Source organism: Bufo gargarizans, chromosome 8 (genome assembly GCF_014858855.1).
Source record: "Bufo gargarizans isolate SCDJY-AF-19 chromosome 8, ASM1485885v1, whole genome shotgun sequence".
NCBI lineage: Eukaryota > Metazoa > Chordata > Amphibia > Anura > Bufonidae > Bufo > Bufo gargarizans.
The window spans coordinates 120,974,480-120,987,088 of record NC_058087.1 but is presented as its reverse complement, the minus strand read 5'-3'; positions in this window follow the sequence as shown (position 1 = coordinate 120,987,088).

Here is a 12,609-nt window from a genome sequence, read left to right as displayed (position 1 = left end):
AAGGAATTTGGCCCCCTTTGCGAATCTAGGCTGCAAAAAAGTGTCACACATGTGGCATCGCCGTACTCACGAGAAGTTGGGCAATGTGTTTTGGGGTGTGATTTTACATATACCCATGCTGGGTGAGATAAATATCTTGGTCAATTGCCAACTTTGTATAAAAAAAATGGGAAATGTTGTCTTTTGCCAAAATATTTATCTCACCCAGCATGGGTATATGTAAAAAGACACCCCAAAACACATTGCCCTACTTCTTATGAGTACGGCGATACCACATTTGTGACACTTTTTTGCAGCCTAGGTGGGCAAAGGGGCCCACATTCCAAAGAGCACCTTTCGGATTTCACAGGGCATTTTTTACAGATTTTGATTTCAAACTACTTGTCATGCATTTGGGCCCCTAAAATGCCAGGGCAGTATAACTACCCAACAAGTGACCCCATTTTGGAAAGAAGACACCCCAAGGTATTCCGTGAGGGGCATGGCGAGTTAATAAAATTTTTTTATTTTTGCCACAAGTTAGCGGAAAATGATGATTTTTTTTTTCTTTCCTTACAAAGTCTCATATTCCACTAACTTTTGACAAAAAATAAAAACTTCCATGAACTCACTATGCCCATCACAAAAGACCTTGGGGTGTCTTCTTTCCAAAATGGGGTCACATGTGGTGTAGTTATACTGCCCTGGCATGTTAGGGGCCCGAAAGCGTGAGAAGAAGTCTGGGATCCAAATGTCTAAAAAGGCCCTCCTAAAAGGAATTTGGGCCGCTTTGCGCATCTAGGCTGCAAAAAAGTGTCACACATGTGGTATCGCCGTACTCAGGAGAAGTTGGGGAATGTGTTTTGGGGTGTCATTTTACATATACCCATGCGGGGTGAGATAAATATCTTGGTCAAATGCCAACTTTGTATAAAAAAATTGGAAAAGTTGTCTTTTGCCGAGATATTTATCTCACCCAGCATGGGTATATGTAAAATGACACCCCAAAACACATTGCCCTACTTCTTCTGAGTACGGTGATACCACATGTGTGACACTTTTTTGCAGCCTAGGTGGGCAAAGGGGCCCACATTCCAAAGAGCACCTTTCGGATTTCACAGGCCATTTTTTACAGATTTTGATTTCAAACTACTTTGCATGCATTTGGGCCCCTAAAATGCCAGGGCAGTATAACTACCCCACAAGTGACCCCATTTTGGAAAGAAGACACCCCAAGGTATTTCATGATGGGCATAGTGAGTTCATCGAAGTTTTTATTTTTTGTCACAAGTTAGTGGAATATGAGACTTTGTAAGGAAAAAATAAAATCATAATTTTCCGCTAATTTGGGACAAAAAATAACAAGTTCTATGAACTCACTATGCCCATCAGCGAATACCTTAGGGCAGTGATGGCGAACCTTTTAAAGGCCGAGTGCCCAAACTGCAACCCAAAAGCCACTTATTTATTGCAAAGTGCCAACAAAGCAATTTAACCTGAATACTATAGTCCAATATAGCAGCGGTCCCCAACCACCGGGCCGCGGCCCGGGACCGGGCCCTGGAAGATTGTTTGCCAGGCCGCGGCCATACAGAGGAGGGGAGACGCCAGGGCAGGGGGGAGGGCCCGCGGCCCCGCAAGTGCTTTTTTTCAGTGCGGCGGCCGGGCCCTCCCTATATTTTGAGTGCGCCTGCGCTGCATAACCTGTTGTAATCCCGTGACCTCCTGCGGCGGGTCTCGCGTCGCGGGATCACTGCTGGAATGACACGCGGTGCGCCGCAGGCAGAGCCACGGGATCGCGCATCGAACTGAAGCCCGCCACAGCCTGCAAGTACGGGGGCAGATGGTCAGTGGCACTAATGTTTGAATTTAGAAAGTGGTGAGCCCGCACCGGCCATATGAGGGGAGGGCAGGGCCAGCAAATAATGAGGGGCAAAAACTGAAATTATATATATATATTATATAGAGAGAGAATGGGGGCTAAATGAAATATAGGTAGAGAAGGGCCTCTGACAAAACATTGGCAATTATAACTGGGTTATTATTGCCAAAGTTTTGTCAGTGGCCCCTCTCTACCTATATTTCATTTAGCCCCCATTCTCTATATATTTCCTTTTCATATTGCTCCCTCATTATTTGCTGCCCCTGCCCTAATATCATATCACATTATAATAACCGGCACTAATGTCTGAATTCGGAAAGGGGGACCCACGCCGGCCATATGAGGGCAGGGGCAGCAAATAATGAGGGGGCAAAATGAAAATGAAATATATACAGAGAGGGGCAAAAAATGAAATATATAGGAGTGGGGGCAAAATGAAATATAGTGAGAAAGGGGGCGACCTGACAAAACTTTGGCAATAATAACCACGTCGGCCACATGAGGGGCACGGTGGTGCTCATGGTTATTATTGCCACAGGGGGGGGGCAAATTTAAAGGTTGCCCTGGGGCCCATATTAATTCTAGTTACCCCACTGCGCCAGACGCATGCGTGCCCGACGCGCATATCACACACAGCGTGCGGCCGTACAGCGGGTCGGAAAAAGACTGTTCGTTCCTTCTAATTGTGATGCCGGCCAGCCACTGCCACCAATATGAAAGCTGAAAAGGGCTAGTGAGGGATGGTTAGCTCAGTGCAGCAGAGACCCTAGTCAGTTTTGAGCCACATTTTAATAATAAATGTAATAGTTATCTATTTTAACCGGAACCTTGTGTTTTGTTATGTGCGTGAATCAGTCAGCGCCGACCATCACCCACTAAGCCCCGCCCACCCCCGAAGCCCCACCCAAGACCTAAGCCCCCCCCCCCGGTCCCTGGGAAAATTGTCTGACATGAAACTGGTCCTTGGTGCAAAAAAGGTTGGGGACCACTGCAATATAGTATATCCTCTATGTACTTTATTATTTAGCTATAATAACCTGCCTACATTCAGTGCGCTGCCTGTGCTGTTCATAGTGCGCCTGCGCTGATGATGAATGGCAGAAAAAGTCTAAGGCATATTGTACACCATAGACTTTTCCCAGATTGCAGGTGCCCACAGAGAGGGCTCTGGGTGCCGCCTCTGGCACCCGTGCCATAGGTTCGCCATCACTGCCTTAGGGTGTCTACTTTCTGAAATGGAGTCATTTGTGGGGTTTTTCTACTGTCTGGGCATTGTAGAACCTCAGGAAACATGACAGGTGCTCAGAAAGTCAAATTTTTGTACCATAGTTTGTAAACGCTATAACTTTTACCCAAACCATTTATTTTTTTTACTCAAAACATTTTTTTTTTTATCAAAGACATGTAGAACAATAAATTTAGCGAAAAATTTATATATGGATGGCGTTTTAAAAAAAATTACAACTGAAAGTGAAAAATGTCATTTTTTTGCAAAAATTTTGTTACATTTCAATTAATAACAAAAAAAAGTAAAAATGTCAGCAGCAATGAAATACCACTAAATGAAAGCTCTATTAGTGAGAAGAAAAGGAGGTAAAATTAATTTGGGTGGTAAGTTGCATGACCGAGCAATAAACGGTGAAAGTAGTGTAGTGCAGAATTAGTCTGGTCATTAAGGGTGTTTAAGCTAGGGGGGCTGAGGTGGTTACAGATCTTTCGCTTGTAGTCACCACCTCTAGCAGGAGGATTAACCCTTTCTAGGGCCTGTACTTGAAAACCTGCGGTATCTCCTTGATGAGAAACCGCAAAATGTAGACTGGCTGCTGAAACATTTCTTACTCTGGTATATGGGATGTGGAAGGTGTTTACAAATTCTGACTTTTAAACTATTGGTTGTGCATTCAATATATTGCAGACTGAAAATGGAGCAGGTAATGCAATACACCACATAGTTCGTGTTGCAATTTACATATTGTTTGTTATCAAAGGAGTTATGAGTGGCTGTTGAAACCACTGCTGAACTTGTTTTAATGTAATTGCAGCACGTACAAATGCGGTGGCCGCATTTAAATGTGCCTTTATGTCTCAACCAAGCACTTTTTTCTTTTTTACCGGTGTCACTATCAGTGAAAAACTTGGGCTGATTTTTTGCGAATAGTCGGTGCGCAACATGCAATGCATCTGACACCTGCAGAGCTGATGTCAGACCACTGTTCGTAACAATTTAGAACAGGTAAGTGTTTTCTAACTATGGCGCAAATTTGTAAAAAAAAATCAAAACTGTAATTGGTGACAAAGCAGGGAACATTTTTTGCGGGTGTATTAGATTGTTTATGCACGATGGTGGGTCGGGTTGTGCTCTGTCCAGACAATAAGCCTGTCTCTGGGTCTGTTCACTACATTGGCCTTTGCTCGATCTACAGTCCAAGGGGGGTACCTGCGCTCTGCAAGTCTCATGGCCACTATCTCCATCTCCATTTTTAATTTGTCATCTTTAGAACAATTTCTTTTGGCCCAAATAAATTCCCTTTTAGGGATATTACGGACCACATGTGGAGGATGGCATTATGTGGCCATGAGAGTTGTATTACCTGACATGTCCTTGCGATGCGTACTGGAGTGGACTTGATGAGTCACAGAATCACCGTCCAAGGAAAGATCAAGAAAGGCAATGGTGGTGATGTCATGTAAAATAGTGAATTTTAGACAACAATGGTTGTTGTTGAGAAAGGTCCCAAAAGATGGCACAGCCGCAGAATCGCCTGACCACACAATCACATTAAAACAGGTTCAGCAATGGTTTCAAAAGCCATAACTCCTTTGATAACAAACAATATGTAAACTGCAACACAAACTATGTGGTGTATTGCATTACCTGCTCCATTTGCAGTCTGCAATATATTGGATGCACAACCAATAGTTTAAAAGTCAGAATCTGTAAACACCTTTCAGACATCCCATATACCAGAGTAAGAAATGTTTTAGCAGCCAGTCTACATTTTGCCGTTTCTCATCAAGGAGATACCGAAGGTTTTCAAGTACAGGCCCTAGAAAGGGTTAATCCTCTTGCTAGAGGTGGTGACTAGAAGCGAAATCTCCTTAAGGCCTCATGCACACGACCGTTGTGTGCACCCGTGGCCTTTGGGCCGTGTAACGTTTTTTTCTGCGGTCCCATTGACTTTCAATGGGTCCGTTGAAAACTCGGCTACTGCACCGTTTTGTCACCCTCGCCCGTGACCCGTGTTTCCTGGCCGTTAAAAAATATAACCTGTCCTATTTTTTTCACGGGAAACGGGTCGCGGCCCCATTCAAGTGAATGGGGCCGTGAAAAACGCGGTTGCACACCCGTTTGTCATCCGCGTCCGCGCCTGTTTTATTTCTTCTTATGGCATGGGCAAATTGTCTGGCCAAAACTTGTGGCAATAAAATTGAAAAAAAAAATAGACAGGAAGTTTTATGTGACAGGATATGCTAATTTCTAGTCATCTGTGGTAAACAGCTTCTGTATGGTGAGGCAGCTATTGCAGCAGGTGCAAATACAGCCACAATGCCACGATGGGATGTTGAAAAACTTATTTCCCTCGTCCAGGAGAGGCCGGAGCTTTGGGATACCCGGCATAATTCATATATTGACCGCCTAAAAAAGGATGCTTCGTGGGAGCAAGTGGCACGGAGCATGCGCCGAAGTGAATGGGCCAAGGCTGATAGCCGAGGCCGGGCCGAATTAGGTAAGTGTTATCAATGTAGTTGTGCTGTCCTTGTCCTCTGTGTGGCCCTAAGATGTAGTTGGAAATTCCCTGAGGGGACAATAGTGTTTTTGGGGTGGTCCAGCCTCCTTTTGCGGAAAGGCCTGTAAATGGTTAGTAAATGAGGCGTCTAATTTTTCCCCTATATTAATTATTTACCTCACAATTGTCTTCTATGTCATTTCTAAACAGTGAAACAAACCAAAACCTGCTGGGCAAGTTGCCGCGACCAGTTCAGGCGGGAGCTGAGCAGCAAAGGCCGGAGTGGGGAGGGATCGTCGGGTAAACGGGCCTATATATATACGGCCCAGTTGCAATTTCTGCGGCCAGTTATGGAATTGAGGCCGTAAGTCGTTTTCACTTTTTTTCCCAAATGTTTCATATTTGCACACTTACATTTGTTTGGACAAAGCGAAAGTTTCCCTGTTAAAAATGGATACCGTTCAGTGGTTCTATTACAGACCTATACTTTCGGTGTGGCAGCCATGTCAGAACTGACTACATCCTGCTTTTAAACTACTGAAACTCCCAGAATGATAGAATAGCTGTAAGCTACTCGGTCCTGCTTGGAGTTGTAGTTGGCCATCAGCTGGTGTGCAACAGTTTCTAAATGCATGGTGTTGGTTGCCTACCTCAGTTTAGTGGTGGAGTCAAACCAGGGTCCACCGCTTTGGAGCTGAATGATGAGACGACACGTGAAGTGTGCAGATGTCGCCTCCCTTATCTGTTTTGTTTGTGTCAAAGCAATTTATTGTCCCTCCTGGAACATAGATGTTTGAAATTGGAACTGGAAAAGCGAATAGAGATGACACTTGCGCACTGCACGCATTATTTCCTCATACAGTAGATCATCGTGTTTGTCGGCTCCTAGTCACACACCAATGTTTATAAACGCTTTTCATATGCCTCCCATTTTAATGGGAGCCCGGACTAGGGTTTTTTTATTTTAAATTTTCGGGCGACATGAGAATTGTACCATAGCGACATATTATCTAAATTTCTTTTAGTTTAGAAATGGGTACCCTTTACCTATTGGCATTGTAATTTATATAGCAGAATTGGTATTGCACCGAACCCCACATGGTTTCCTACCATTCCTCCTATAATCTGACTATAACCACATTCTAGGCAAAAGTGGAAAGCTGAGGTTGCAACAACGCTTGAGCAGCAGGATTACAACTAGGACTATCATCATGGTCAAGTGTGGCCTGGTACATGTTGTTTATCTGTAAATGTAGTTCTACTAGGTTCTAATTACATCTTGGATATTTACATGTTGGTAGCGGGGCACATACAGATGAGTTGGCCTCAATTTCAGCACTGGTTTTGGTCCTTGAATGCGGAATCCTCTTCAGAGGCTGGACAGCTCCAAGCAGCAAACAATGTTTTCCCTTTTCCAAAACAATAGGCCTTTACCAGACTTATCCCATCAATAGATTCCAAATGTATTTGAAATGGGATTTCCACATTTCACATTGAAGCAGTTTTTTGAAGAGTAAATTATAATTTCAGATGTATGCTGCCTGTCCGTATATTTATTCTATTTGCACGGTTCGTTTGCGCCTAATATAATCAATGTGCTTTTGTAATGTGTAACTCTAATGATCTAATGTGTTTTTTGTATTAATTTTATTACATACAGTACTGTGGACAGTCTGGATCCATCCCACGAGTCAGAATCGTCGGGCAGTGAAACCCCTGCAGTCTTTTCCCCGCAGGCAAGTCCTGAACCAACCCCGGCTCAGGACCCGCAGGACTCCACACAGGCCGAGGCCCCCCTACCACTGGCCAGTCCACCCAGGATTGTCCAGCCTCAGCACAGACGGCGCCGCCAAGTCCCTCCCTCTACCTCTGGGCCAGAGAGTCGGGAGGTTATTGATGCACGTGTCATCGATTTTCTGGCCCAGAGGAGGAGTGATGGCAAGGAGGATTCTCAAGATCGTTGAGGTCCCTAAAAGAAACTCAAAATGCAGGGATGCAAAAGAGTTCCCAGTGGCAAGGAATCTGTAGGAAAAAGGGAAAAAAAAACAGTCATCAACAAATCGCATGTAAGAACAGATTCAGGATTCTAGTATAATGCTGTATACACTACACGATTGAAAACACCATATGTCTAGTGGTGGGGAACCTATGGGACGGGTGCCATAGTCGGCACTCAAGGCCCTGTGTGTGGGCAGTACTACCACAACTAAGTGACAACAACTATGTTTAGCCCCTTTTTAATGCAGTAAATGCTGTGCAAGTGCACAATTATGTGAACATTATGCATGATGAGGACGTTAGCTGGAAATCTCGTGGGTTGCCAGCAGCACAATCATCCCAAATAGGGTCCAGACCGGTACATCGACTTTGACCAAGGTGGTGCACGCAGAGAGAGATCCTGACAGAGGGACCAATTTCATTCAGACACTATCAAAAACCACGGCACTCGACAGTATAGGATGAAAATTGTTGACAGATTAATAACTCAGAAAGGAAGGTTACAGCTGCTGAATCACGGCGGACTGAGTGTATTAAACACCATTTTTAGCAAACGCCTGGCGAGTGCAGTGTATTTTTGGAGTGTCTGGAGGACGATAGCTGAACACAAGTTTGGAACTTTATCCAAATTGTAAAAATTAATCCAAAAATGATAGGTCATGTGACAGGGATTAATGTGTTAAGAAACAAACCATTAAACTCCCCCCAAATAAAAAAAAGGGCAAAGAAATGCTACTTCAGCAAACAGTAGCACATGTCTCACAGCAGCCATTTTGGAGCACATGTTACTCCTAACACAAGCAGTGCACATTTCTGTTGAAACTTAACAAGTACTATACTGCTTACCTCAACGTGACGATGAGCCTTTCCTCAGGAGTAATGCTGCGCCTCATATTGGTGTCCATAAAGGTAAGGACAGTACGTAGAGACGACAGCAATCAATCAAATGTACCCACTGACATCCGACAGAAGGAAAATAACTTCTCCGGATGGCGGCGAAGATCTTGGTATAGCGTATGGAAGTGTCCTTTCCGGTGCCGTTGTGAAACAATCGGATGGACCCAAAATCGTCGCCTTCTACTCGGTTCCTCATTCATCAAAGGAGTGCGCTGTCCCCAACGCCGAGAAACCAACCAATGCAGCACGACCTCGTCCTCAGAATCAGACATGGTGATACAGCAAAGAGAGCAGCCAAAATAACCTCTGTACTCTGGAAAGACTACAGAAAATGGCCACAAATGCATACTCAGGTGCCCTTGATTTATAGCAGTATCCTGAGTGGAGATATTAAAATGAAAATTTTTTAACCATTCCAAGATTTCTAACGGGCCGCAAAAAAAACGGGAACACGGACACATGGAAGCACAACGGAAGCAAAAACGGCCACGGAACAACGGAACCACGTTTTGCGGACCGAGAAAAAATACTGTCGTGTGCATGAGGCCTAACAGGGAGTCCTACTGGATTTTTCGCCTGGGTTCCCAAGTTCCAGCAGGGTTAAATCGAAAACACGATCTAATCCTGCATTACAGATCTTTGCTCATTTGCTTTTAAAACTGTTTATGTGTTTTTTTGACATATCCAACTTTTTATTTCTATGTGTATCCTTGCCCCTATATTAACATAGTAACATAGTACATAAGGCCGAAAAAATACATTTGTCCATCCAGTTCGGCCTGTCATCCTGCAAGTTGATCCAGAGGAAGGCAAAAAAAACAAACCCTGTGAGGTAGAAGCCAATTTTCCTCACTTTAGGGGAATAAAAAATTCCTTCCCGACTCCAATCAGGCAATCAGAATAACTCCCTGGATCAACGACCCCTCTCTAGTAGCTATAGCCTGTAATATTATTACACTCCAGAAATACATCCAGGCCCCTCTTGAATTCCTTTATTGTACTCACCATCACCACCTCCTCAGGCAGAGAGTTCCATAGTCTCACTGCTCTTACCGTAAAGAATCCTCTTCTATGTTTGCGTACAAACCTTCTTTCCTCTAGACACAAAGGATGTCCCCTTGTCACAGTCACAGTCCTGGGGATAAACAGATGATGGGATAGATCTCTGTACTGACCCCCTGACATATTTATACATAATAATTAGATCTCCCCTCAGTCGTATTTTTTCTAAAGTGAATAACCCTAACTTTGATAATCTTTCAGGGTACTTTAGTTGCCCCATTCCAGTTATTACTTTAGTTGCCCTCCTCTGGACCCGCTCCAGCTCTGCTATGTCTGCCTTGTTCACTGGAGCCCAGAACTGTACACAGTACTCCATGTGTGGTCTGACTAATGATTTGTAAAGTGGTAGGACTATGTTCTCATCACGGGCATCTATGCCCCTTTTGATGCAACCCATTATCTTATTGGCCTTAGCAGCAGCTGCCTGACACTGTTTTTTGCAGCTTAGTTTGCTGTTTATTAAAATTCCTAGATCCTTTTCCATGTCAGTGTTACCGAGTAACTTTACATTTGTCAGTGTTAAACCTCATCTGCCACTTATCTGCCCAAGCCTCCAATCTATCCAGATCGCTCTGTAGTAGTATACTGTCCTCTTCAGTGTTAATTACTTTACACAGTTTAGTGTCATCTGCGAAAATTGATATTTTACTATGCAAGCCTTCTACAAGATCATTAATAAATATGTTGAAGAGAATAGGGCCCAATACTGACCCCTGAGGTACTCCACTAGTGACAGTGACCCAATCTGAGTGTGTACCGTTAATAACCACCCTCTGAGCCAGTTACTTACCTACATACAGATGTTTTCTCCCAGTCCGAGCATTCTCATTTTATATACCGTATTTTTCGCCCTATAAGACGCACCGGCCCATAAGACGCACCTAGGTTTTTGGGGAGGAAAATAAGAAAAAAATTATTTTTAGCTTTTGGTGGGTTTGGAACTAATGGTGGTCTGTGGGTGGCACTATTACTGGGGATCTGTGAAGGACACCGTTATGGGGGGATCTGTGGATGACGGACACTGTTATGGGGGGATCTGTGGATGACGGACACTGTTATAGGGGGATCTGTGGATGACGGACACTGTTATGGGGGGATCTGTGGATGACGGACACTGTTATGGGGGGGATCTGTGGATGACGGACACTGTTATGGGGGGGATCTGTTGATGACTGACACTGTTATGGGGGGGATCTGTGGATGACTGACACACTGTTACAGGGGGGGGGATCTGTGGATGGCACTGTTATAGGGGGGGATCTGTGGATGGCACTGTTACAGGGGGGGGATCTGTGGATGGCACTGTTACAGGGGGGGATCTGTGGATGGCACTGTTACAGGGGGTGGGGGATCTGTGGATGGCACTGTTACAGGGGGTGGGGGATCTGTGGATGGCACTGTTACAGGGGGTGGGGGATCTGTGGATGGCACTGTTACAGGGGGGGGGATCTGTGGATGGCACTGTTACAGGGGGGATCTGTGGATGGCACTGTTATATATGTGCCATCCACAGCCCCCCAGCCCAAAACAGTGGCATCCACAGCCCCCCAGCCCATAACAGTGGCATAAACAGACACCCCCCCCCCCTTAACTGTGCCATCCACAGATCAGCTCACCCACCCGCCCCCGCCCCCGCCTCTGCCGCCCCCCAGTGCTAATATTACATGTCTTATTCGATTAAAATGTATTAGATATGCCCCCTCACTCCTATATTGCTAATTGTACCTTACATCCTATTCCTAGGTTCTGTAATGCAGGCCGGGCGGCCGGCGCGTCACTCGCTGACGTCACTTGCCTGCGCCGCCTGCTTCATTCATAAAGTAGGCGGCGCAGGCACGTGACATCAGGGAGTCACGCTGCCGCCCGCCCGTCCTGCATTACAGAAGCTAGGAATAGGATTTAAGGTACAATTAGCAATATAGGAGTGAGGGGGCATATCTAATACATTTTAATCGAATAAGACATTTAATATTAGTATATCGGAGCGGCGGGGCGGGGCTATAGTACATTGATTGCACCGCCCCGCCGCTATTCCCGGCCGCCAGCTCCTCCTCCAGTCTCTCCCCCGGCCCCGGCGTACGCTACATCGCATCCAGCGATGTTAAATTGTCCGCATTCGCCCCATAAGACGCAGGGGCATTTCCCCCCGATTTTTGGGGGGGGAAAAGTGCGTCTTATGGGGCGAAAAATACGGTACTAACCTTTTATGTGGTACAGTGTCAAATGCTTTGGAGAAGTCAAGATACACGACATCCATTGATTTGCCGCTGTCAAGTCTAGAACTTACCTCCTCAAAGAAACTGATTAAATTAGTTTGACATGACCGATCCCTCACGAAGCCATGCTGATATGGTGTTTACCCACAACAGATGTTAAACTTACCGGCCTATAGTTTCCAGGCTCTGTTTTTGGACCCTTTTTGAATATTGGCACCACATTTGCCATGTGCCAATCCAGTGGGACATTCCCTGTCATTATCGAGTCTGCAAATATCAGAAATAAGGGTCTGGCTATGATATTACTTAATTCCCTTAGGATACGGGGGTGTATGCCATCCGGTCCTGGCGATTTGTCTATTTTAATCTTTTTAAGTCGCTGTTGTACTTCTTCCTAGGTCAGACAGAACACTTTTAATGGGGAATTTATTTCAACATTCAGCATTTCATCTGACAGTTTATTTTCCTCAGTGAATACATTGGAGAAAAAAATATTTAACAGCTTTTCTTTCTCCTCGTCGCTCTCTGCAACTCCCCCCTCATTACTCTTTAAAGGGCCGACACCTTCAGATTTATACTTTTTAACATTTATATAATTGAAGAACATTTTAGGGTTAGTTTTACTCTCTTTGGCAATTAATCTCTTGGTCTCTAGTTTGGCCGCTTTTATTTGTTTTTTAAATGTTCTATTTTTTTCCTTATAGTTTTTTAGTGCTTCCGTGCTACCCTCCTGTTTTAGTGTTTTATATGCTATTTGTTTTGTCATTTATTGCTTTCTTTACAGTTCTGTTTATCCACATTGGTTTCTTTTTGTTCCTTAACCTTTTATTACCATACGGTATGTACC